At 46.8% G+C, this 21,363-nt stretch overlaps 1 long non-coding RNA gene across 3 annotated transcripts; it reads right to left on the reverse strand.

The window, feature by feature from the left end:
* On the reverse strand, positions 1–14,206 carry LOC113221493. Of its 3 annotated transcripts, none has more exons than XR_003307907.1 (5): positions 14,148–14,206; positions 13,187–13,265; positions 11,964–12,028; positions 8,015–8,254; positions 1–34 (listed from the first exon to the last, which is right to left on the reverse strand). It is a non-coding gene; the product is annotated as an uncharacterized LOC113221493 (long non-coding RNA). The 3 variants fall into 3 exon arrangements; XR_004228730.1 differs by lacking the exon at positions 1–34 and adding an exon at positions 600–1,979; XR_003307906.2 differs by lacking the exon at positions 1–34 and having other exon boundaries at positions 7,248–8,254; positions 14,148–14,205.
* Positions 14,207–21,363: the final 7,157 nt, after the last annotated feature.

Genomic DNA, 21,363 nt, shown 5'->3' on the forward strand with positions numbered 1-21,363 from the left:
CAATCGCAAAGGAGAGTCTCGCCAAAGGGCAATCCTGGGGAAAAGATAGAGAGGCATGAATTTTTCTTGGATGTGTGCCTCATCCTGGGGCTCATCCTGCTGAGCATCAAATATTCATTGCAAAAGAGGGAAAAAAAAAAATATGCTGCAGACAATGCTGGATGGTCTGATCTCTCCCTTGGCCATAATTAACAGGGCAATTCCTAACCCCTCCTGGTCCTCAGAATCACCTGGCCTATGCACACCCCCACTAAACCACTGAAGTCCAGTTTCTGGGAGCGCAGCCAGGGAATGTGTAATTCTTTTTTTTTTTTTTTTTTTTTTTTTTTTGAGATGGAGTCTCGCTCTGTCGCCCAGGCTGAAGTGCAGTGGCTGGATCTCTGCAAGCTCCGCCTCATGGGTTTACGCCATTCTCCGGCCTCAGCCTCCCCAGTAGCTGGGACTACAGGCGCCTGCCACCTCGCCCTGCTAGTTTTTTGTATTTTTTAGTAGAGACGGGGTTTGACCGTGTTAGCCAGAATGGTTTCCATCTCCTGACCTCGTGATGCGCCCGTCTCGGCCTCCCAAAGTGCTGGGATTACTGGCTTGAGCCACCGCGCCTGGCCAGGAATGTGTATTTTTAAACAAGCCCCCTAGGTTACTCTGATGAATGCAAAGTCAGAGAGCGCTGCTCTCATGCACTGAGCCTGAGCATTACTCTATTAATAAAAAAGGAGAGGAGAATCCTGGGTGTCTTAAGGTGGCAGTTGAGTGGCCTTTGCCTTCTGGCGGGCAGAAGAGCAGACCGAGGCTCTAAGCACCTGCACCCACTGCTGGGCTCAGGATCTGTGCTGGAAAATAGAAGGGCTAATTTAATTATTCATGCCTTTTTAGAGCATACTACATGTGGAGAAGGTGGAGCACACTGAATATTATTTTAGCCAAATTCCCCTTATCCCCTTATACAATTGATATTTTTATATTGAACATTAGGGGATTGATCATTTGTCATCAAATTGTAATACAGAAAACGATAGATACAACCTAACAGTTCAAACATGATGAGTTAAATAAATGATGGTAAAAATAGACGCTGCAGTAATAGTTAATTGCTGTTATCGCTACGAAGATAAGTGTCTACTGACATGGAAATATGTTCAGGACATACAAATAAGTGAAAAGGCAGGCCTAGACACAGTGTGAGCCTGTGTGTGCATGTGTGTGTGTATGTGTGTGAGTCTGCATACATATGTAAATGTTTCTGAGCATTTTATTTCTTTTGCTTAGTATAGGTAATGCCATTTTTCTCTCCAATGAACAGGTATTGTTTAGGGAATAGAAATAGTTAATTAAAAACAATAAAATTTAGAGTGTCAAGACCCCCAAGGTTACAGATTATATTCAAAAGTTTGTCTGTATGTAAGGGCTGGGGTCAGGGTGGTCACTGACCGTCCTCACACATCTGTTCTCATGAGTTTGGCCCATTGCTCAGTCAGTCAAGGAATTAACATATATTAATATATACCTGTAGCTAAGATGCAAAAGAATAGCTATGGCTTTTTTTTTTTTTTTTTTTTTTTTGCAAGTCATGTATTTTAATGGTGCTACAACTAGAGGTTTTTTGTTTTTGTTTTTGTTTTTAAATCTTGGGTCTTAGCAATGAATCTTCTAATTCAAGAGGAAGATATTACATGCCGTGCGGACCGTACAGCTTTGACCCAGTAGGACCTGAGGTGTGTGTTTGTTCTTTATTGTCCCTTGACAAATTACTCCAAAGTGTGGCCCACACTAGCACACACTTATACCCCAGGAATGATTACTCCTTGGGCCAGGAGTTCAGGCTTCACTGGGTCCTCTGCCCCAGGGGCTCTCCGCGGCTGCAGCAGGTGTCTGCCCAGGGCTGCCGTGTCTTCTGAAGGCTCAGGCTCATCAGGGGAGGAGCTGCTTCCATGCTTGCTTCTGTGTTGCTGGCAGGATTCTGTTGCTTGCAGGCTGTTGGACTGAAGACCCCAGTCTCTCCGTGGCATCAGCTTCAGACTGCCCTCTGCCCTGGGCAGGTAACTGGCTTTGCCAGAACTAGCACCTGGCAAGAGCCAGGGGAAGAGTTCCAGTGGACGGAACCTGCAGCCCCTCCCAATCCTATCTCAGGAGAGACCGCCATCTCTTTTGCCTGGTTCTATTCATTAGAAGTGAGCCTCTGAATCCAGCCATCTTTGAGGGTCTGGCTGTGCAGACTAGGGGCAGGGGCCAAGGGGAGCCACTTGGGAGGGGAGGTGCTGCCTGGGACCTGCCTAGAACAAGGTGAAGGAGAACATGCATAGGGACAGATGCCCTTCCCACTTTCCTTCTGTGGTGAGCACAGGAGCTGTGGATGTGCCCTAAAGGAGTTGTGGCATCCCAGGAGGGAAGCAGCTCCCAGCCATGAGGGCACCATGACCCAGTGCCCCAGCATGTCGGGCTGCACATTCCAGGGCTACCTGAGCTGCAGCCTCTTCCCCTCCCCTGCTGTCTCTGCCTGTGTGTGGAGTGGGCATCTCAAATCTGCAGGGACCAAACTGAGCTCAGGCCTCTGCACCCTTGCACAACCCCCCACTGCTCAGTCTTCCTCACCTCAGTTCCTGGTGACTCCATCCTCCCAGGGGCTCAGGCTGAAGCCTTGCAGTGCTCCTTCACCCCGGCATCTAAGTCCCTCAGGAAAGCCCCTCTTGGCCCTTCATTGCATCTGGAGCCACTGGGGCCAAGCCACCACCTCTGACCTGGACCGACACAGGCTCCCTCCCCATCCCCTGCTCTGCCCCCACCTCCACCCCACCTCCGTGCCTCGGGTGTCCTCAGCTTCAAAGTCAGGGTGCACCTATCAGGATGTAATTCAGGCATCTTCTCTGCTGACTCGGAGTCACAGGCCCCACACACGGCCCACTGGCCTGTCCTCTGGTCCCATCAGATCCTGGTGCTGCCCAGAGGCCCATGCGGGCACCCGACAACCTCAGGCCCAGCCTGCTCTTTCCTCAGCCCAGGCCCTCCTCTCCCTACCCACTCTGCCCGCCTTCCTCAGGTCTGTCTTGCAAGGTCTCCTGCATGGTGAGGCCTCTCCAGATCACCCTCTTAGAAATTTTGGGCTCCACGCACACTCCTGTTCCCTCCCTGCTTCTCTTAAAACATCCTCGTCAGTGTCACACATGGGGCATTTCACCTATCTGCTGGGCTTCTCGACAGGACCCCTGCTGAACTCTGAATGCCGTGGATTCAGAGATCTTTGACTATTCCCTGCAGCAGGCCCAGGGCAACAGCAGAGCCCAGGACAGAGTGAACCTGTCATGGGTGCTGCTGAATGAATGAATGAAGGAGTGAGTGAATGAAGGAGTAAATGAGTGAGTAAATGAGTGAATGGGTGAGTGAGTGAGTCAGTGAGTGAATGAGTGAGTGAGTGGATGAGTGAAGGAGTAAATGAGTGAGTGAGTGGGTAAATGAGTGAATGAGTGAACGTGACTGAGTGAGTGAATTGCTGAGTGAGTGAATGAGTGAGTGAGTGAATGGATGGGTGAATGAATAAGTGAGTAAGTGAATGAATGAGCGATTTAGTGAATGAGTGAGGGAATAAGTGAGTAAGTGAATAAGTGAGTGAATGAGTAAGTGAGTGAATGAGTGAGTGACTGAGGGAATAAATGAGTGATGGGTGAGTGAGTGAATGAATGAATGACTTGGTGAATGGGTGAGTGGGTGAATGAGTGAGTGAGCAAATGAGTGGATGAGTGAATGAATGGGTGAGGGAAAGAGTGAGTGAATGAGTCAGTGAGTGAACAAGTAAATGAGTGAGTGAAGAAGTGAGTGAGTGAATGAACCAATTAGTAAGTGACTAAGTCAATAAATGAGTGAGTGTGTGAATAAAGGGTGAGTGAATGAGTGAGTGAATGAGTGAATGATTGAGTGAATGAATGAGGAAATGAGTGAGTGAGTGAGTGAATAAGTGAGTGAATGAGTGAATGGGAGAGTGAGTGAAAGAATGAGTTAGTGAATGGCTGAGTGAGTAAATGAGGGATTGAATGAGTGAATGGGTGAGTGAATGAGTGAGTGATTGAGTGAATGGGTTAGTGAATGAATGAGTGAGTGACTGGGTGAGTGAGTGAATGGGTGAGTGAATGAGTGAGAGAGTGACTGAATGGGTTAGTGAATGAGTGAGTGAATGAGTAAATGAACGAGTGAGTGAATAAAAGGGTCAGTGAATGAGTAAACGACTGAGTGAATGAGTGAGTGAGCGAGTGAAGGAGTGAATAAGTGAGTGAGTGAGTGAATAAGTTTGTGAATAAGTGAATGAGTAAATGAATGAGTGAGTGAGTAAACGGGTGAGTGGATGAGTAAACGACTGAGTGAGTGAATGAGTGAGTGAGCGAGTGAGTGAGTGAATGAGTTAGCGAGTGAATGAATGAGTGAGTGAATGAGTGAGTGGGGTGCTCAGAGGAGATGAGGACCGGAGCTGCCCTCTGGCTGCTACAGTAGACAGGAGCTGAAGGAGGAGTCTGAAGGGTGGGATGTACCCACTGGGTACATACACCCTGCTGGACACATCCCCAGAGAAACCCAATCTCACCAGAGTGGTCTCTTGAGATTTATTAGTAACAACCTTTTTTCCCAATATTTCATATATGCAGGATGATTTCTTACTTTCCTTTAAAAGGCCAATCGTTTTTTGGACTTGGAATTCTCCACTGTTGGTCAATGCCACTGTATTCTGCCATAGGGGCATCCCCCGAGTTGGAGAAAGAGTCATTCCCAGGAATGGATAAAAGCCGGAAGGGCATCATCAGGTGGGGCAGCTTCTCCCATCATCCTCCCCTTCCTGCTTGGGTTACCCTGAGTGACTGGGTTTGGAGATCTACAAAATGTGGACATATCAAATTTGGATAAAAGCCTAAGCAGTTTAGAGGCTGCAGTGCTAGCAGGAAGGTCTTTGGCTCCCGGCACCCTCCTCCCCTCCAGTCTCTGCTGGACCCAGGACTCTGACTCCACCTTCGGCCCTGGGGGCTTCCTTCCTTCCTTCCCAGCCACTGAGTCGCCTTGGGCTAATCTGCAACCTCAGAGGCGCAGCCCTCCTCCTTTCTTCCTGCCTCTTCCTCCGTTCCCACTTTCCTTCTGCTTCTTTTGGGACTTCGGAAAGTCCAAGAATAAGCAAAACCATAGACCAGAAAACGCTGCCTTCAGCCCATTCCCCTCCCACCAGCTTCCCTTCAGACTCCTTGATCTTTAAAAATTATTTGCTTTGTATCTAGATGCTAAACTTTATGTAGAAAACAGGTGGGGTTGGTTTCTTGGCCGGATACAGTGGCTCACACCTATAATCCCAGTGCTTTGGAGGCCAAGGCGGAAGGATTGCTTGAGGTCACATGTTTGAGACTAGCATGAGCAACACAGGGAGACCTCGTCTACAAAATTAAAAAAAATAAAAATTAGCCTGGAGCGGTGGCACATCTGTAGTCCCAGCTACTTGGGAGGCTGAGGCAGGAGGATCACTTGAACTCAGGAGTTTGAGATTACAGTGAGCTACGATTATATCACTGCACTCCAGCTTGAGCAAGAGAGTGAGACACTGTCTCCTAAAAAAATCAAAAGAAAAAGTGCTGGAGTCCACATCCAAGCCCACAGCCAATTGTGACATGTGGCTCTTTTATTTTTACAATCCGCCTCTCTTGTCTAAGTGCCAAATGACACTCACATTGTGTGTAACTACTTCCACCTTTGTCTGGCTTCTCTTTCCTTAAGTATTAAGAATCAGGTTGCACAGAGTTCTGAGAAAATAAAATAATGAATCAGCTGTGTGCCGTGGCTCACGTCTATAATCTCAGTGCTTTAGGAGGCTGACACAAGGATTGCTTGAGACCAGGAGTTTGAGACTGGCTTTTGCCACATAACGAGATCCTGTCTCTACAAAAAATAAAAAATTAAAATAAAACATTCGCAGGACCTGGTGGCACACCTGTAGTCCCAGCTACTCAGGTGGTGGAGGCCTGAGGATTGGCTTGAGCCTGGGAGGTTGAGACTGCAGTGAGCCGTGATCATACCAGTACACTTTGGCCTGGGTGATGACACAGTGAGACTCTATTTCTAAATAAATAAATAATAAATAAATAAATAAAATAAAACCAGGTAGAAGCTTCCCAAGACTTTGATGCAGAAACAGGTTGCCCTGAACTAATTAAAATTAATATCTAAAAACTGGAAAGAAAGGAAAGAAAGAAGTTGCATTATTTCTGTAAAGTTTGAGGCCATTACAAGCTTTACTTTCTCTAGGACTTTTTCTCAGTGGTGTCAACTGAAGTCCACTTCACAGAATGACTTCATCTCCTGAGCACGTTGGAGAACGATGATTAAAGAGACTTCCTGTCACTCCCGATATTTTTAGTGTCATATGGAAGCAGCAAGAGTCATATGCGTGAAATAGGTGGTATTAAAGCGGAAGACATTGGTTTGTTCTTTCATGAACATCATCGGAACAGTTCCCTAATGACTAGCGTTATGTCAGAAAATGGGGGGAGAGAGCTGGTTCTTTATTGGCAAATAAGTTACATAAATTTCCCAGTTAGAAAAACAATCATGATTTTAGCCTTGTCAGATATGCCCTATGCTTCAGTTATGGAATACTACCTCTGAATATTGATTGACAGGTATCTTCCACAGACCTGTGACCTGTCGCTGTGTAAAAGCTTGAATTCATAACTACCAGTCCTAGAAGTTCCCTTGCTGCCCACGCTGAACTGAAGTGGCTCCCAACTGAGGCATTCAAGAGAAAACTCACTGAAATATTTGAAACCACTGCCATGAACAAGAATGCTCTTCATGTGTGCCCGGATGTACACCCAGAGTGTTATCTTGTTAGTTGCATATGCCAGCATCCGACAGGAGCTTTTACCTTTTTTGGGTGTCAACTTTGAGATTCTGATGTAAGCCACAGACCTCTTCCTCTGCCTGCAAGCACACCTACCCACAACCACGTGTTGCCGGGTTTAGAGAACCCCTGAGCCTGCAGCTGCATCCACCTACAGGAGGAGGAGTGAAGCCCAGACCAGGGACAGGGTCAGAGCTGTGGTCACTCATCCATGGGCAGACAGCTCTGCATTCTTGCAAGGGCCCAGATACCCTTTTCTCTTGGAAGGCCAAGCCCAGAGCCTAAGTGGTCTTTGAACCCAAATAGACTTTGTGGTCTAGGGAATGAGAGCCCCACTCACCAGAGGAAGAAATTGGGGATCTTGGTCCTGAGTTTGTGGGGCAGACTTTTTCCTCCCCCTTTCCCTGCCATGCCCTATTTGAAAAGAGGTCACTTCCTGAATTTCAGTGAGCCAAGATTGAGCCACTGCACTCCAACCTGGGCAACAGAGTGAGACTCTGTCTCAAGAAGAAAAAAAAAAAGAGAGAGAGCGATCACTTCAAAACTTCCCTGTTCAAACAGTTGACCCTTGAACAACAGGGTTTAAACCGCATGGGTCACTTACTTACACATGGATTTTCTTTCACTCCTGCCACCCCTTAGACAGCAAGACCAGCCCTTCCTCCTCTCCTTCTACCTCCTCCTCCTCAGCCTACTCAATGCAAAAATGAGGAGAAGAACCTCTATGATGAGCCACTTAATGAATAGTAAACACATTTTCCTTATGACTGCTGTATTTCCTCTAGCTTACTTTACTGTAAGAATACTCTATACATACATATAACACACAAAATGTACGTTAACCAACTATCTGCGTGATCACTGAGGCTGCCACCCAAGAATAGACTATTAGTAAATTCTTTTTGGCATAGTCAAAAGTTATTGTCCGAATTTCAACTGTGTGGCGAGTTGGTGCCCCTAATCTCTGCATTGTTCACGGGTCAATTGTATTGCTTAAGAGGTAGTCATTGGAACACTCCTTAGGGGCTATTTTTTTTTGTTTGTTTAAAAAAGCTTTTGTCACAATGGGCCACTCATATAAGGCCCTAGGATTCCTTACTTCTGAGCTCCTGCTGCCACAGACCACGTGCTGATCATTTTTGTTGCTCAACATACTTGTCGTTTCCATCTGTCACAGGACCCACTCTGACCTTCCAGGAGCTGCTCCTTCCACTGCCTGTGATCCTGAGGGTCAGCACGTCCAGCCAGGCCAAGTAATGAGATCAGTCCTCTTCTCCGCTCCAGTTCATCGATGGGCACAGGATGCGGGTGGTGGCTGTAGTCCACTCGGTTCCTGCTAATCCCACTGGCTCATCAGGTGGGGAGAGTCAGCTTGCATAGTGAAACCAAAGAGAGCTGTGAGATGGAGAGTGAGAGTGAGAAACCAAGAGAGTGAAACACACACACAGAGAGAGAGAGAGAGTGAGAGGGAGAGTGAGAGAGACAGAGAGAGAGAGACAGAAAAAGTCAGAGAAGCAGGGACACAGAGAGACATAGAAAGATGGAGAGAGAGATGAGGGGAAGAGAGAAACAGAGACACACACAGAGTCTTAAAAAGAGACAGAAAGAGACAGAGCAACCAGGAGAGAGACACAGAGAGGGAGAAACAGAGACAGACAAAGTGAGAGGCAGAGAGAGATGGAAAGAGAGATGGGGAGAGGGACAGAAATAGAGAAGCAAAAGCACAACATTCCTTGAATTGCTTCTCCCTGAAGTCACCATTCTATTTCTGCACTTCCAGTAGCCACCAAGAATCTTTCTGAGTCACCTGTCCTCTTTCCTTCCCCATCTTCTTCATGCACTGTTACTACAGCCTCTTGAAATCTGCTTTCCCAATGACAACTCCTCCTTGAAATGTCACCACTGACTTCCAAACAACCAGCAAATAAAAAAGGTTTTTAAAACAATTACTTCTACCAGTGTCTCAGTTTTACTAAAGGTTATGGTGCTGTTTCTTAATACCTCTCTCAAAAATCTTTCTCTTTGTTTTTTATTTCTTTGCATGAATTAACATGAAAATAGAGCACAATATCTTATAGTGAATAGAGACTATAAATGATGTTTTGTGCATACCTTATTATTAGTGATAAACACTGTATAAGTAACTTATTTTTGCCATTTCTTTCTTACTATGGTTTGAAAGTGTCCCCCAAATTTCAAGTGTTGGAAACTGAATCCCCCATGCAGTAGTGCTGAGGGGAGGGATCTTTAAGGGGTGATCAGGTCATGAGGGTTTCACCCTCGTGAGTGAACTAATGTTGTTATTGGGGGAGTGGGTTCCTTATCACAAGAGTTGGTCTGTTACAAAAGTGAGTTTGACCCCTCTTACTCCTTCATGTTGTCTTGCCCTTCCACCTTCCTGTGGGATGACACAGCACAAAGGTCCTTGCCAGATGCCCACCACCCCTTAACCTTGTACTTCCCAATTCCAGGACTGTGAGAAGTGAATCTCTGTTTTAGTAAATTACCCAGTCTCAGGCACTCTGCTAAGAGAAGCAGAAAACAGGCTAAGACAAAATGTTTTAGGATCCTCTTCCCTCATAGTTGCAGTGAGAAGTTTATAGCTTTGTTTTGCTTTGTGGAAGATAAAATGCTAAATAATAGGCATAATTTTGAAGGTTTCTCCTTCCATTCAAATATTTGATTCATTTTAAAATTTCTGTTACACTGAGTTATTGACCCTTGCTTCTGATGCCTCAGAGATGTCTGGAAGAAAACCACGGAGAAAACCTTGAGTGCCATGTAGTCTGTCTTATGTAAGTGCCCTCTGGACTTTGAGAAGGCTCTTTCTATGAACCAGAGAGCTAACAATGTAGCCCAGCTCAAGGCTGGAATAGCAGTGTATTTTTCAGTCATTTCCTTTGTTCACTATAATTTTTCATTGTTGATGCTTCTAAGTGCAGTTCATTTTCACAGCTGTATCATATTCCACAATGTGACTATGGCAGCTTTTTTCTTTGGTAGAGGTGTATTTGGATGGCTTTCAGGTGTTTTCTATTTCTACAGTCACTGCCTAAATATTCTTGCCCTGTATGTGTCTCTTGGAGAAGACAGTGCAAGGGCATTTCTGGGGCAGACATGCCTGAGAAGGCAAGTGTGAGGCCGCAGAAGGGCGTGTCTAGCTTTTTATGAAATATAGTTTCTTAACAGGAGCAACAGCAGTGGATACTTTGTCAGCAGTTGCTCTTTTCCTCCTTTTGGATTTTTGTGGCTCTGTTGAATTTGTTTCTTGAATTATTGGATGTATCCACAGTACTTTGTTTACTTACATTTTGTAACTTTTTGCACGTGGACTTATCTTCCTTGGAATTTTATGTGGAGAGATATTTTGAGGACAGGGTTGCATTGTTTCAGCAAAGATGTTCACTCACATGGGGTAGAGGTGAAGTTAGCAGCCGCCTGGTGCCACGTCGGTTTGACCCATGCTCTCCAGTCCTCCAGCATGAACTCCTGGAGGACTGTTTCTTATCGGTTCTCAGGGTCAGTGGTTTTCCCTCTACCCAGCACCAGTGCAGGGACAGGTGCTCTCCTTGCTGCTCCTGCTCTGAGGTGGGCTTTTATTTTAAGTCTAAGATGTCAGATTTCTGACCTCATTTTGGAGAGACATCCGGTTTTGTTTCTGATGCCCCATCCTCTGTGCAACTGTCTAAACAGGAAAAAAAATTCCACTTTGGTTCCTGCCAATTCTTTATTGACTGCTGTGGATTCCATCCTTCAATGCCAGCCCAGTAATGCACTTACAAAGATGCATTTTTGTAGGTTTTACCCAACATCTCAGTTGTTTTTGTTGGGAAAGCTATTTAGTGTCCCTTATGTTGAAAGTTGGGAGTGCCTGGCAACACCATAGATGAGAGAGCTGCTCTTCCCCCTTTTCATCATCTTCATGCTGGGTCCAGGCCTTCTTCGCTCTGTGATTAAGATGCCACAATGGGCCAGGCACGGTGGCTCATGCCTGTAATCTTAGCGCTTTAGGAGGCCAAAGTGGGTGAATCACCCGAGGCCAGGGGTTCAAGACCAACCTTGCCAACATGGTGAAACTTCATCTCTACTAAAAGTACAAAAAATTAGCCTGGCATAGTGGTGGGTGCCTGTAATCCCAGCTACTCTGGAACCTGAGTCAGGAGAATTGCTTGAACCCAGGAGGTGGAAATTGCAGTGAGCTGAGATTGCACCATTGCACTCCAGCCTGGGCAACAGAGTGAGACTCCATCTCAAAATAAATAAATAAATAAATAAATAAATAAATAAATAAATAAATAAACAAAAAAATGAATAGCTGCTATGGCCTCTGAGCTGCTTGCTCTGCCTCTGGCATCCGTTCTCATGCCCCACATTAGCAGAGATGCACTCACACCCAGTGGGAAGGCAGGGCAACTGAGGGACTATTATTATTAACAAGAAAGACAAAATTATTCTGAGGATAATGTAATACTTCTGTTTCCTAGAAATATTAAAATGCTCTGATAAATTATTAGAACTAACAAAATTCAGTTTAGCACTCATGTTCAAAATGATCACCAACTTTAATATGCCAACAGTAGCCAGACTAAATAAGAAGAGGGAGTAAGGGGGTCCAGGCCTCTGCAGAGAGGGCAGGAAGGTCGACTCACTCTGCAGCTTCCTGGCCCATCATCGTTTTCTGTGGTGAGAGCCTGATGGAGCCTGGCCCTCCCTCTCCTGGCTGGGGCCTCCAGCCCAGTCTCAGGGCTGGGCAAGGAATAAACCCCATTTAGGTCATTTCCTCACTTGACCTTCTTCTGGGCTGAAACGCATTTACTTTCCAAGTGCTCATCAGGGAGCCACACATAAAAGCCCTTGTTTTCTCCCCACTGCTGACTGATTCTGGGTTCGGGGACGCCCCCGTTCCCCTGGCTTCTTGGACACTGCATCTTTGGCTTTCACTCTAAGATTTTGACCTCAGTTAAGGATTCAGAAACTCTCTTTTTAAGCTTTATTCTCAGATGGGTTTTTTAAAAGTCAGGCCAAAAAAAAAAAAAAGACACTTAAAGTGGGTGAGTCAAGTGTGAGTGTAAAGTTCCGAGGATGAAGCCGAACACGCACAAACCTCTGTCAGGGGGGTGTCTGTGCTCAGGAGTCATGTTCATCCCAGAGCTTCCCAGGACCCAGACCCTAAACAAAAGAAAAAAAAGAAGGATAACAGAACTAAATGCTAAGATTCTCCATAAAGTCCCTTTGTTTTTTGGTGAATGGGTTTTCCCCTTAATTTCTAGGCGATTGACATCATGGAAATAGAACAGCAGCATCTTCTACCTGCATGACTGAGATTTTTCAGGTGGGCAGAATAAACCAGGACAGTATACAGATCAGAGGGCAGGTTGGCAGGTGTGGATGGCCACAGAGGACGTGGGATGATCCTAAGGAGCGTTTCTACCATGATGTGTATGGGATGCAGGGAGGGGACAGAGAAGCAGGCAGGGAGACGGGGGGGGGGGGGAGGGGAAGGGGAAAATAGAGAGGGAGAAAGGGAGGGAGGGACAGAGGGAGAGAGAGGAAGGGATGGATAGAGGGATGGAGGGAAGGACAGAGAGAGGGAGGGAGAGAGAGAGGGAGAGAGGACCAATTCACCACTTTTGTCCAAAGAACCAAGTCAACTGTCCGGAGCCCGAGCATACCTTCTCTAGAGGGTTTTGGAGCATATCGTTTTTGATTCCCTTATTCCTGCAGTTCTTTTAGAACATGACCATCTTCTGGCTGTTCTATTCTTTTCTTTCTTTCTTTTTTTTGTTTAAATACACCCTATGATTTGAGCTTGTTTTTCTATCTTGTAAGCTATATCCTGGCAACATTCCAGGAATGATTCTAATTTTATTGGCAGTGGATCCTCAAATTTCTTCCTACAAAATAGGCTTCTGGAACCCTTCCCTGGAGATGGCTAATTTCAGATCATGTTTATGAATTCCTGAGATTCTCATTCAGAGTTAATGATTTTCCCCTGACTTCTGCTCCTTGCTTCATGAGGATTTGTCTTAATTCTCTGTAGGATGAGGGAGCCATCTTCTCTGGAACCTGCAACCTTGTTTACAGGGGCTGGTGTGTGTGCGTGTGTGTGTGAGTATGTGTGTGTGTGTGAGTGTGTGTGTGTGCATGTGAATATATGCACGTACACACACACACTCACACAGGAGGTTAAGCAAACTTCATTAGTATTCCTCTCTTTCAAAACTGAACACGCAGCAGGAAAGTGAAGCCCTGGGCACTGGGCTGGCTTCCTGGTTCAGTGACTCCAGCCTCCCAGCCCGGGAGACAGGCCCCGCCTCATGGACTTACCCCTAGCATTTCTCTGCGCTGGCCAGCTCTGTGGTGGGAGCAGCCTAAAAGTCCCTGGGATCTGGGAACTTTTAACATTCTGAAGAACAAGAAAAACAGAGACACCTGGAAAAGCTGTGCGGGAGGAGTGGCCACGTCACCTGGTAGCATGTACATGTCTGCAGGGCCCAGCCGAGTTCTGGGGGATGGAAGGTGGTTCCAGGAAATGGTGACCTGAGGAACAGGTAGGGGCTGGGAAGGTGGGACCTCCTCTGGGAAGACCATCGAGAAAGCAGGACGTGAGTTGCGGCAGGGTGGGGGTTCAGCATTGTGTGAGGGAGCTGGGAAATGCTGGGCAGTGTCCAAGAAGGGTGTGGGGGAGCTGGATGGGTGGAGGCAGCCAGAGCAAAGAACAGGTGTAGACAGTAGGTGAGAGAGCAGGTTGGGGGAACAGGTGGAGGAAGCAGGTGAGCGAGCAGGTGGGGGGAACGAGTGTAGACAGCAGGTGATAGAGCAGGTGGGGGGAGCAGGTGGAGGAAGCAGGTGAGAGAGCAGATGGGGGGAGCAGGTGGAGGAAGCTGGTGAGACAGCAGGTGGGGGAACAGGTGTAGACAGCAGGTGAGCAAGCAGGTGGGGGGAACGAGTGTAGACAGCAGGAGATAGAGCAGGTGGGGGGAGCAGGTGGAGGAAGCAGGCTGACAGCTGGGCAGGTGTCTCCTCAGTAGGACTCTGAGTTTCTACTGTGGACTTTGCGGTGAGGTCAGTGGGAACTATGGAGGGTGTGAGAGAGAGTGTGTCCTGATGCTGGGAAGCTGGGGTTTCTCCACTGAGGCAGGCATTGCTGGGAAGGTCAGGCCAGATCTCCCTTCCCCTGGGAGCCCATGGGAGGCCAGGACAGACCCGCTATCTCTGTGTGGAACTAGAGCTTAGGGCCTGATGTCAGTGCAAGGCTGTGCCTCTACCGGCAGACCTTGAGGCTCACTTCACTCCTCTCAGGGAGCAGAGAGGTCAGGTGCTCCCTGGTGGGAGGCCTGGGACTTTTCACCACAGGACAAGCCCACAGGGGCTGATGGCTGGCAGGAGAGGCCAGTCCTGCCTCCGCTCCAGGGCTGCTCTCCCCCCAGGTCAGCTGCTTAGTCATCCCCGCACTGGACTTCCTTGTATGGCCAGAAGAGGAACCGGAGGGTGGCGCAGGGCTGACTGACCCCCGGGACCCCTCCGGCGTCTGGGGCTCAGCTGGGCAGATTCCAATTCCTGGAGGAGAAAGGAGAGCACTTAAAATAGCCTCAGGCAGCTTGCTTCCAATAGAGGAGAGCCGGGTGGGCTGGGGACCAAGTGTCTGGGAGTGACAAGTACCCCTGAGTTAGTCAGTGACCTGTGTGAACCCCTTGGTAGCCAGTGACCAGCATTTTTTTGTTTAATGTAATGAAATAGAACAAAAAATACCTGAATGCGTCACATTTAGTAAGAGTAGCAACCGCTTTGTGAAGCTGATTTCAGTCTGTGTGTGGGTCAAATTAGATTCATTTCTTTGTGTGATTCATGGTTTTAAAAAGCATAGTTTGAATCATATTTAAAAGAAGGTATTAAAATATTTTAAAAGTTTCTTACTGATTGGGGAAAGATCCATCTGTTTTCTCTCTGTCTCTCTAGCTCTCTCTCTCCGTCCCTCCCTTCCTCCCACCTTTCTTGTGAGGAGAATGCCCCTTGTTACTTCGTGACTTCTTTTACTTCTTTTTTTTTTTTTTTTTTTTCTTTGAGATGGAGTCTGGCTTTATTGCCCAGGCTGGAGTGCAGTGGCTCAATCTCTGCCTACTGCAAGCTCCACCTCCCTGGTTCATGCCATTCTCCTGCCTCAGCCTCCCGAGTACCTGGGACTACAGGTGCCTGCTACCACGCCTGGCTAATTTTTTTTGCATTTTTAGTAGAGTCAGGGTTTCACTGTGTTAGCCAGGATGGTCTCGATCTCCTGACCTCATGATCCGCCCGCCTCGGCCTCCCAAAGTGCTGGGATTACAGGCGTGAGCCACCGTGCCTGGCCTCATTACTTCTTTTTTTTTTGTTTTGTTTTTTTTTTTTGAGACGGAGTCTCGCTCTGTCGCCCAGGCTGGAGTACAGTGGCCGGTTCTCAGCTCACTGCAAGCTCCGCCTCCCGGGTTTACGCCATTCTCCGGCCTCAGCCTCCGGAGTAGCTGGGACTACAGGCGCCCGCCACCTCGCCCGGCTCGTTTTTTGTATTTTTTTAGTAGAGACAGGGTTTCACCGTGTTAGCCAGGATGGTCTCGATCTCCTGACCTCGTGATCCGCCCGTCTCGGCCTCCCAAAGTGCTGGGATTACAGGCTTGAGCCACCGCGCCCGGCCTCATTACTTCTTTAGGCTGGGACCAGATCCCAAATGGTCCATTTGTAAGACAAACAGCAGGGTGGACGTGGCACTGTGCTCATAAGGGAAATGCCAGATTCATCCACGAGGCATTTCGAATAGACTTTACCCCATCACGATGCCAACCTTTTTGAGGATGGGGGCTGTGTTTCTTTGCACAACATTAGGTAGGGATCCCATTGCCCCTATATCCTGCCTCAAACATGGGGCGTCTTCAATCAGTGTTAGCTGAAATGTGTGTCCTTTCCACGTTTATCGTATTGGAACAAATGGGGCTCTAGACACCTTTCTTTTGCTGCATTCCCTAGCTAGCTGGACAAATTTGGAATTTAGAAAATATGTGCATATAGAGGCCAGGCACGGTGGCTCACACCTGTCATCCCAGCCGTTTGGGAGGCCAAGGTGGGCGGATCACCTAAGGTCAGGAGTTTGAGACCAGCCTGTCCAACATGGCGAAAGCCCATCTCTACTAAAAATACAGAAATTACCCAGGCACGATGGCGGGTGCCTATAATCCTAGCTACTTTGGAGGCTGAGGGAGGAGAATTGCTTGAACTTGGGAGGCAGAGGTTGCAGTAAGCTGAGATAGCACCACTGTAATGTAGCCTGGGTGATAGAGTGAGACTCCATCTCAAAATATATATATATATATACACACACACACATATATATATAAAATTCTTAAAAAAAAATTTTTTTTTTTTTGAGACAGAATCTCACTCTGTTGCCCAGCCTGGAGTGCAGTGGCATAATTATAGCTCACTGCATCCTCGTTCTCCTGGGCTAATAGATCCTCCTTCATCAGCCTCCTGAGTAGCTGGGACTACAGGTGTGCACCACCATACCTAGCTAATCGTTTTTTACTTTTAGTAGAGACGAGGTCTCACTATGTTGCCCAGGCTGGTCTCAAACTTCTGAGCTCAAATGGTGCTCCTGCCTCAGCCTCCCAAAGCGCTGGGATCACAGACATGAGCCAACATGCCTGGCTTGAAAAGCAATTTCAAATAAATAAGCTTTAGATACATGTTACCATGACTCTAATATTGAGAAAAACAGAAATCCTTGCCTAGCTAACTTTGGACTTCTTTAATTTCAAAAAGTCTGGTAAGCTCCTTGCCATGAGAATGAGGAGTGCCCAGAATCCCCACCCAGCCCAGCTTCTGTGGAAGCCTCAGCCACCCTCATGCTCACGGGGACCCCGTATCTCACTGCAATCCAAAAGGCTGGGACTGTGCATGCATGGGACACAATGCTAGGATGCTTAAGGTTCAGCTCAAGATGCTAACTTCAACCCTTGGGAATTAGTGTCTGTCTCTCTTCCTCACCTTCTAAGCCCTGCTGCTCAGAGCCTGGCCTGTGATCTACACTGGGCATTCTGAATGGGACATGACAGAGGCAGGAATGAAGGCTCCCCAAGAAATGCTGAATCACAAACTTCATTTAAACAGGACTTGTTGGGTGATCCTTATGCACAGTAAAATTTGAGAAACACTTTAATCGCTTCTGTATTATCGATTACGAAGTAACCTAAACTTTATTAAAAGTTCCTAATGTTTACATGACAGTACTCTCTGACAGCCTGTGACGTCTTTCTCCCCTTCTTTCTCTGGCAGGTGTGTGCTCTGTGCTCCTGCTCCTCACCACACGATGGCCCCAGAGCCCTACGAAACCTGTATATGAGTCCCGAGGCCTAAAATGCTTCTCTCAAAGGTCGTGCTGATTTCCTGATTAAAAGAGCTGGGCACAGTGGCTCATGCCTGTATTCACACCACTTTGCGAGGCCGTGGCAGGTGGATCACCTGAGGTCAGGAGTCAGAGACCAGCTCGGCCAACGTGCTGAAACCCCATCACTACTAAAAATGCAAACATTAGCTGGGCGTGGTGATGTGTGTCCTGTAATCCCAGCTACTCAGGAGGCTGAGGCAGGAGAATGGCTTGAACCCAGGAGGCAGAGGTTGCAGTGAGGCGAGGTCGTGCCATCGCACTCCAGCCTGGGGACAAGAGCAAGACTTTGTCACACACACACAAAAATGATTAAAAGTGAATCATTCCCACAAAGAATAGATTTGGATATTTTCCCAGAAATGTTCTCTTCCAAACCTGTACATGTTTACAGGTCCCCATGACATAAGGCTTTTGATCACTTTCAGTGCAATGTGCTTTCTGATATGCGATATGGATTTAAAATTAGTCACAACCAACCTATTATAAGAATGCACTCTCCTTTAGGACATGGACATTTGAGGAACCACCTCTGAGCTCAGTGTTTTAGCATGAATCTACCTTCAAATCTAAAAAAAATTATTGTATATTTTTGAGCTCGAAATAGGACAAAAAATGTTTGGTTTCTTGCCATTGTATTAGTGTTCTTTTTGTCCTGGCTTAGAGCTTTATTGCGGCATAACTGGTGCACAGTAAACTGCACATATTTAAAACCTACACTATGAGAAGTTCTGACTTATCTCCCATCAGCGAGACTTAGACCACATTCAGAAAAACGAGACTCCTATCACCCCAGAGTTCTCCTGCGCTCGCTTTCCTCAAGTCCCTCGCCGGGAAGAGCGCTTCCTGTCATTATAGACGTGTCTGCATCTTCTTGAATTGTGCAACATGGAATCATACAGTGCCCACTGTTCTGCCTCCAGCTCTTCTTGCTCAGCGTGATGTGTTCAAGATTCAGCAACGCAGGCTGCATCAGCGGCTGCTGCCTTTTCGTGGCCGAGCCGTCCTCCATTGCACTGATACATCCTGACTGGTTTAGCTGTTTGCTTGCTGGTGGAAATCTAGGTCGTTTCTAGGTGTTAGTTGTCACAAATAAAGCTACAATAAATATTAGTGTGCAAATATTTGTGTAGAAATAGACTATCATTTCTCTTTTCTTTTTTCTTTCTTTCTTTCTCCTTCCTTCCTTCTCTCTCTCTCTCTTTCTTTCTTTCTTTCTTTTTCTTTCTTTTGAGACAGGATCTTGCTCTGCTGCTCAGGCTAGAATGCAGTGGTGCAATTATGGCTCACTGCAGCCTTGACCTCCTGGGCTCAAGCAGACCTCCCAGGATCAAGCAGTCTTCCTACACCTCCTTAGTAACTGGGACTACAGACGCATGCCACCATGCCTGGCTATTTGGTTTTTAATTTTTTTTTTTTTTTTTTTTTTTTTTGTAGAGGCAGGATCTCCCTCTGTTGCCCAGGCTGTTCTCAAACTTCTGGGCTCAAGCAGACCTCCTGCCTTGGTCTCCCAAAGCACTGGGATTACAGGCATGCACCACTCTGCCCAGGTGCTATCATTTCTTTTACAGAAATATCCAGGAGGGAAATGATGAGGTTAAATGGAAGGTATATTTGTAATTTGTAAAGAAATGTCCAAACTGTTTTCCAAACTTGTACCATTTTACATTTCCACCAGCAGTATCTGAGAGTTCCAGGTGTTTTACATTCTCATCAACACTTGGTAGGGTCATGTTTTGATATGTGTGTGTGTACTGGTATTTCACACTGGCTTTCAACTGTATATCCCTAATTACTCTGATATTCAGCACATTTCCATGTGCTTATTGCCATCTGTGTGTCACCTTTAGAGAAATGTCTGTAAAAAATTGTTGGCCCATTTTTGACTTGGAATGATTGTTTTCTTTTATTTCTTATTTTTTTCATTTTTTAATTTTTTTATTATTATACTATAACTTCTAGGGTACATGTGCACAATGGGCAGGTTTGTTATGTATGTATATTAGTGACATGTTAGTGTGCTACACCCATCAACTCGTCAGCAAACATCAACTTGTCATTTACATCAGGTATAACTCCCAATGCCATCCCTCCCCACTCCCCATAATAGGCCCCAGAGTGTGATGTTCCCCATCCCCAGTCCAAGAGATCTCATTTTTCAATTCCCACCTATGAGTGAGCATATGCGGTGTTTGGTTTTCTGTTCTTCCGATAGTTTGCTGAGAATGACGGTTTCCAGCTGCATCCATGTCCCTACAAAGGACACAAGGTCATCCTTTTTTATGGCTGTATAGTATTCCATGGTGTATATTCCCTGCGATCCAGCCTGTTTCTGATATTGTGAGTAATATCATCTCCCCCTTTGGTAATTATGAACTCTTTCACAGATGGGTGTATGCCCCCAGTGTGTACACCCTCAGAGGGTGTACACCCGTGTGTATTGGGAGTCATCTCATCCTCTTCCCCCCTGAATATGGAGAACAGTGTCGCAGAAGTGTCTCTACTCCCTGCGATATTGGGTGTCATATCCTGCTCTCCCACACAGAAATTGAAACAATATCACTGGGAGCGTGTACACCTTTTGTGATCTTTAAAGCAGTATCATCCTCTCCCTGGTGGATATCAAGAACACGTCTATTAATTATTAATATTAATAAATATAATAAAAATTAATAGTAATTATCATATTAATGATCATAAGAAAGATAGTAAAACTTCATACTGGTTTAAAATGTTAACGATTTGTACTAATAATTAATAGTAATATCACTATTAATAATAAAATAATGATATCAGCCATTAATGTTCCTGAAATCAATACAATGTGATGCTGGTAAGAAAATAACAGTTAGTATAAGGGACTAATAATATTGTTAAATGACATTAATGTTAATAATTAATTTTAAGCATGCCTAATCATGTATTTAAAATCATTATCCATAATAATGGGATTCTATTAATTATTAGTAAAATTTGTAATTATTAAAATCAATCATTGATGTTTAATGGTCATATTATTACTCCTAATACCACAGGGAGTGTACACCTGCCGGTGATATAGTTCCTAATATCCAGGGACGGAGAGCATGATTTTAGTTTTAATATCGCAGTAGGTGTACACTCACCCCATGACGCTGATCCTAATATCCAGCGGGGTAGAGGATGACATGACTCCCAACACAGCAATGAATGGACAGCCACCTGGTAATATTGCACCTAATATTCCCAGAAGAAGCCTAGGCTGTTACTCCCAATATCGCAGGGAGGGTACAGCTCTTCTGTGATATTGTTCCTAGTATCCGGAGGGGGAGAGGATGATGATAATTCACAGGCTGGGTTCACCCGCCCTGTGATATTGTTATTAACTTCCTGGAAGGGAGAGGGTGATATTACATTCCATACAGCAGGAGGCGTACACCCAGCCTCGGATATTGTTCCTAATATCCGTGGAGGGGAGAGGGTGATATTACTCTCACTATGGAAGAGGGTGTACATCCACCCTGTGACACTCGTCTTAATATTCCAAGGCCGAGAGTTGGATATTACTCCCAGGATGGCAGACAATGTACAACAACGTGTGATACTCTTCCTGATATCCGGAAGGGGAGAAGATGGTATTAATCCCCATATGGTAGAAGGTGAAAGTAAACTGTGATATCTGTGAGATACTCCCCACGATGAGGGGACTAATAGCCCATCTCTCTCCCCACCGGCCATTGGGAGCCCCATCCCCTGGGATGGAGCCACCCCCAGCCATACGGCCCCCAGCAGCGGCCCCGCCAGGCCCCACGGCGGCTGCGAAACCATCGCCAGGGGGTGAGCCACCCACCCCCCCGCCCCGCGATCCGGGCCCCCAGCAGCCGCCACGCCCCGCCCCCCGGCGACTGGGGTCCCACGATCGCCTGGGGGTGAGCCACCCCCGCGATCCGGGCCCCCTGTGGCAGCCACGCCTCGCCCCCCGGCGGCTGGGGGCCCCGATTGCCAGGGGGTGAATCACGGCTCCGGATTGGGGCCCCCAGCAGCCGCCACGCCACGTCCCCCCGCGGCTGGGGGCCCCCGATCATCGAGGGTGGGGGACTCATCCCTCGAGATC

The sequence above is a fragment of the Piliocolobus tephrosceles genome, unplaced genomic scaffold (genome assembly GCF_002776525.5).
Source record: "Piliocolobus tephrosceles isolate RC106 unplaced genomic scaffold, ASM277652v3 unscaffolded_25255, whole genome shotgun sequence".
Lineage (NCBI taxonomy): Eukaryota > Metazoa > Chordata > Mammalia > Primates > Cercopithecidae > Piliocolobus > Piliocolobus tephrosceles.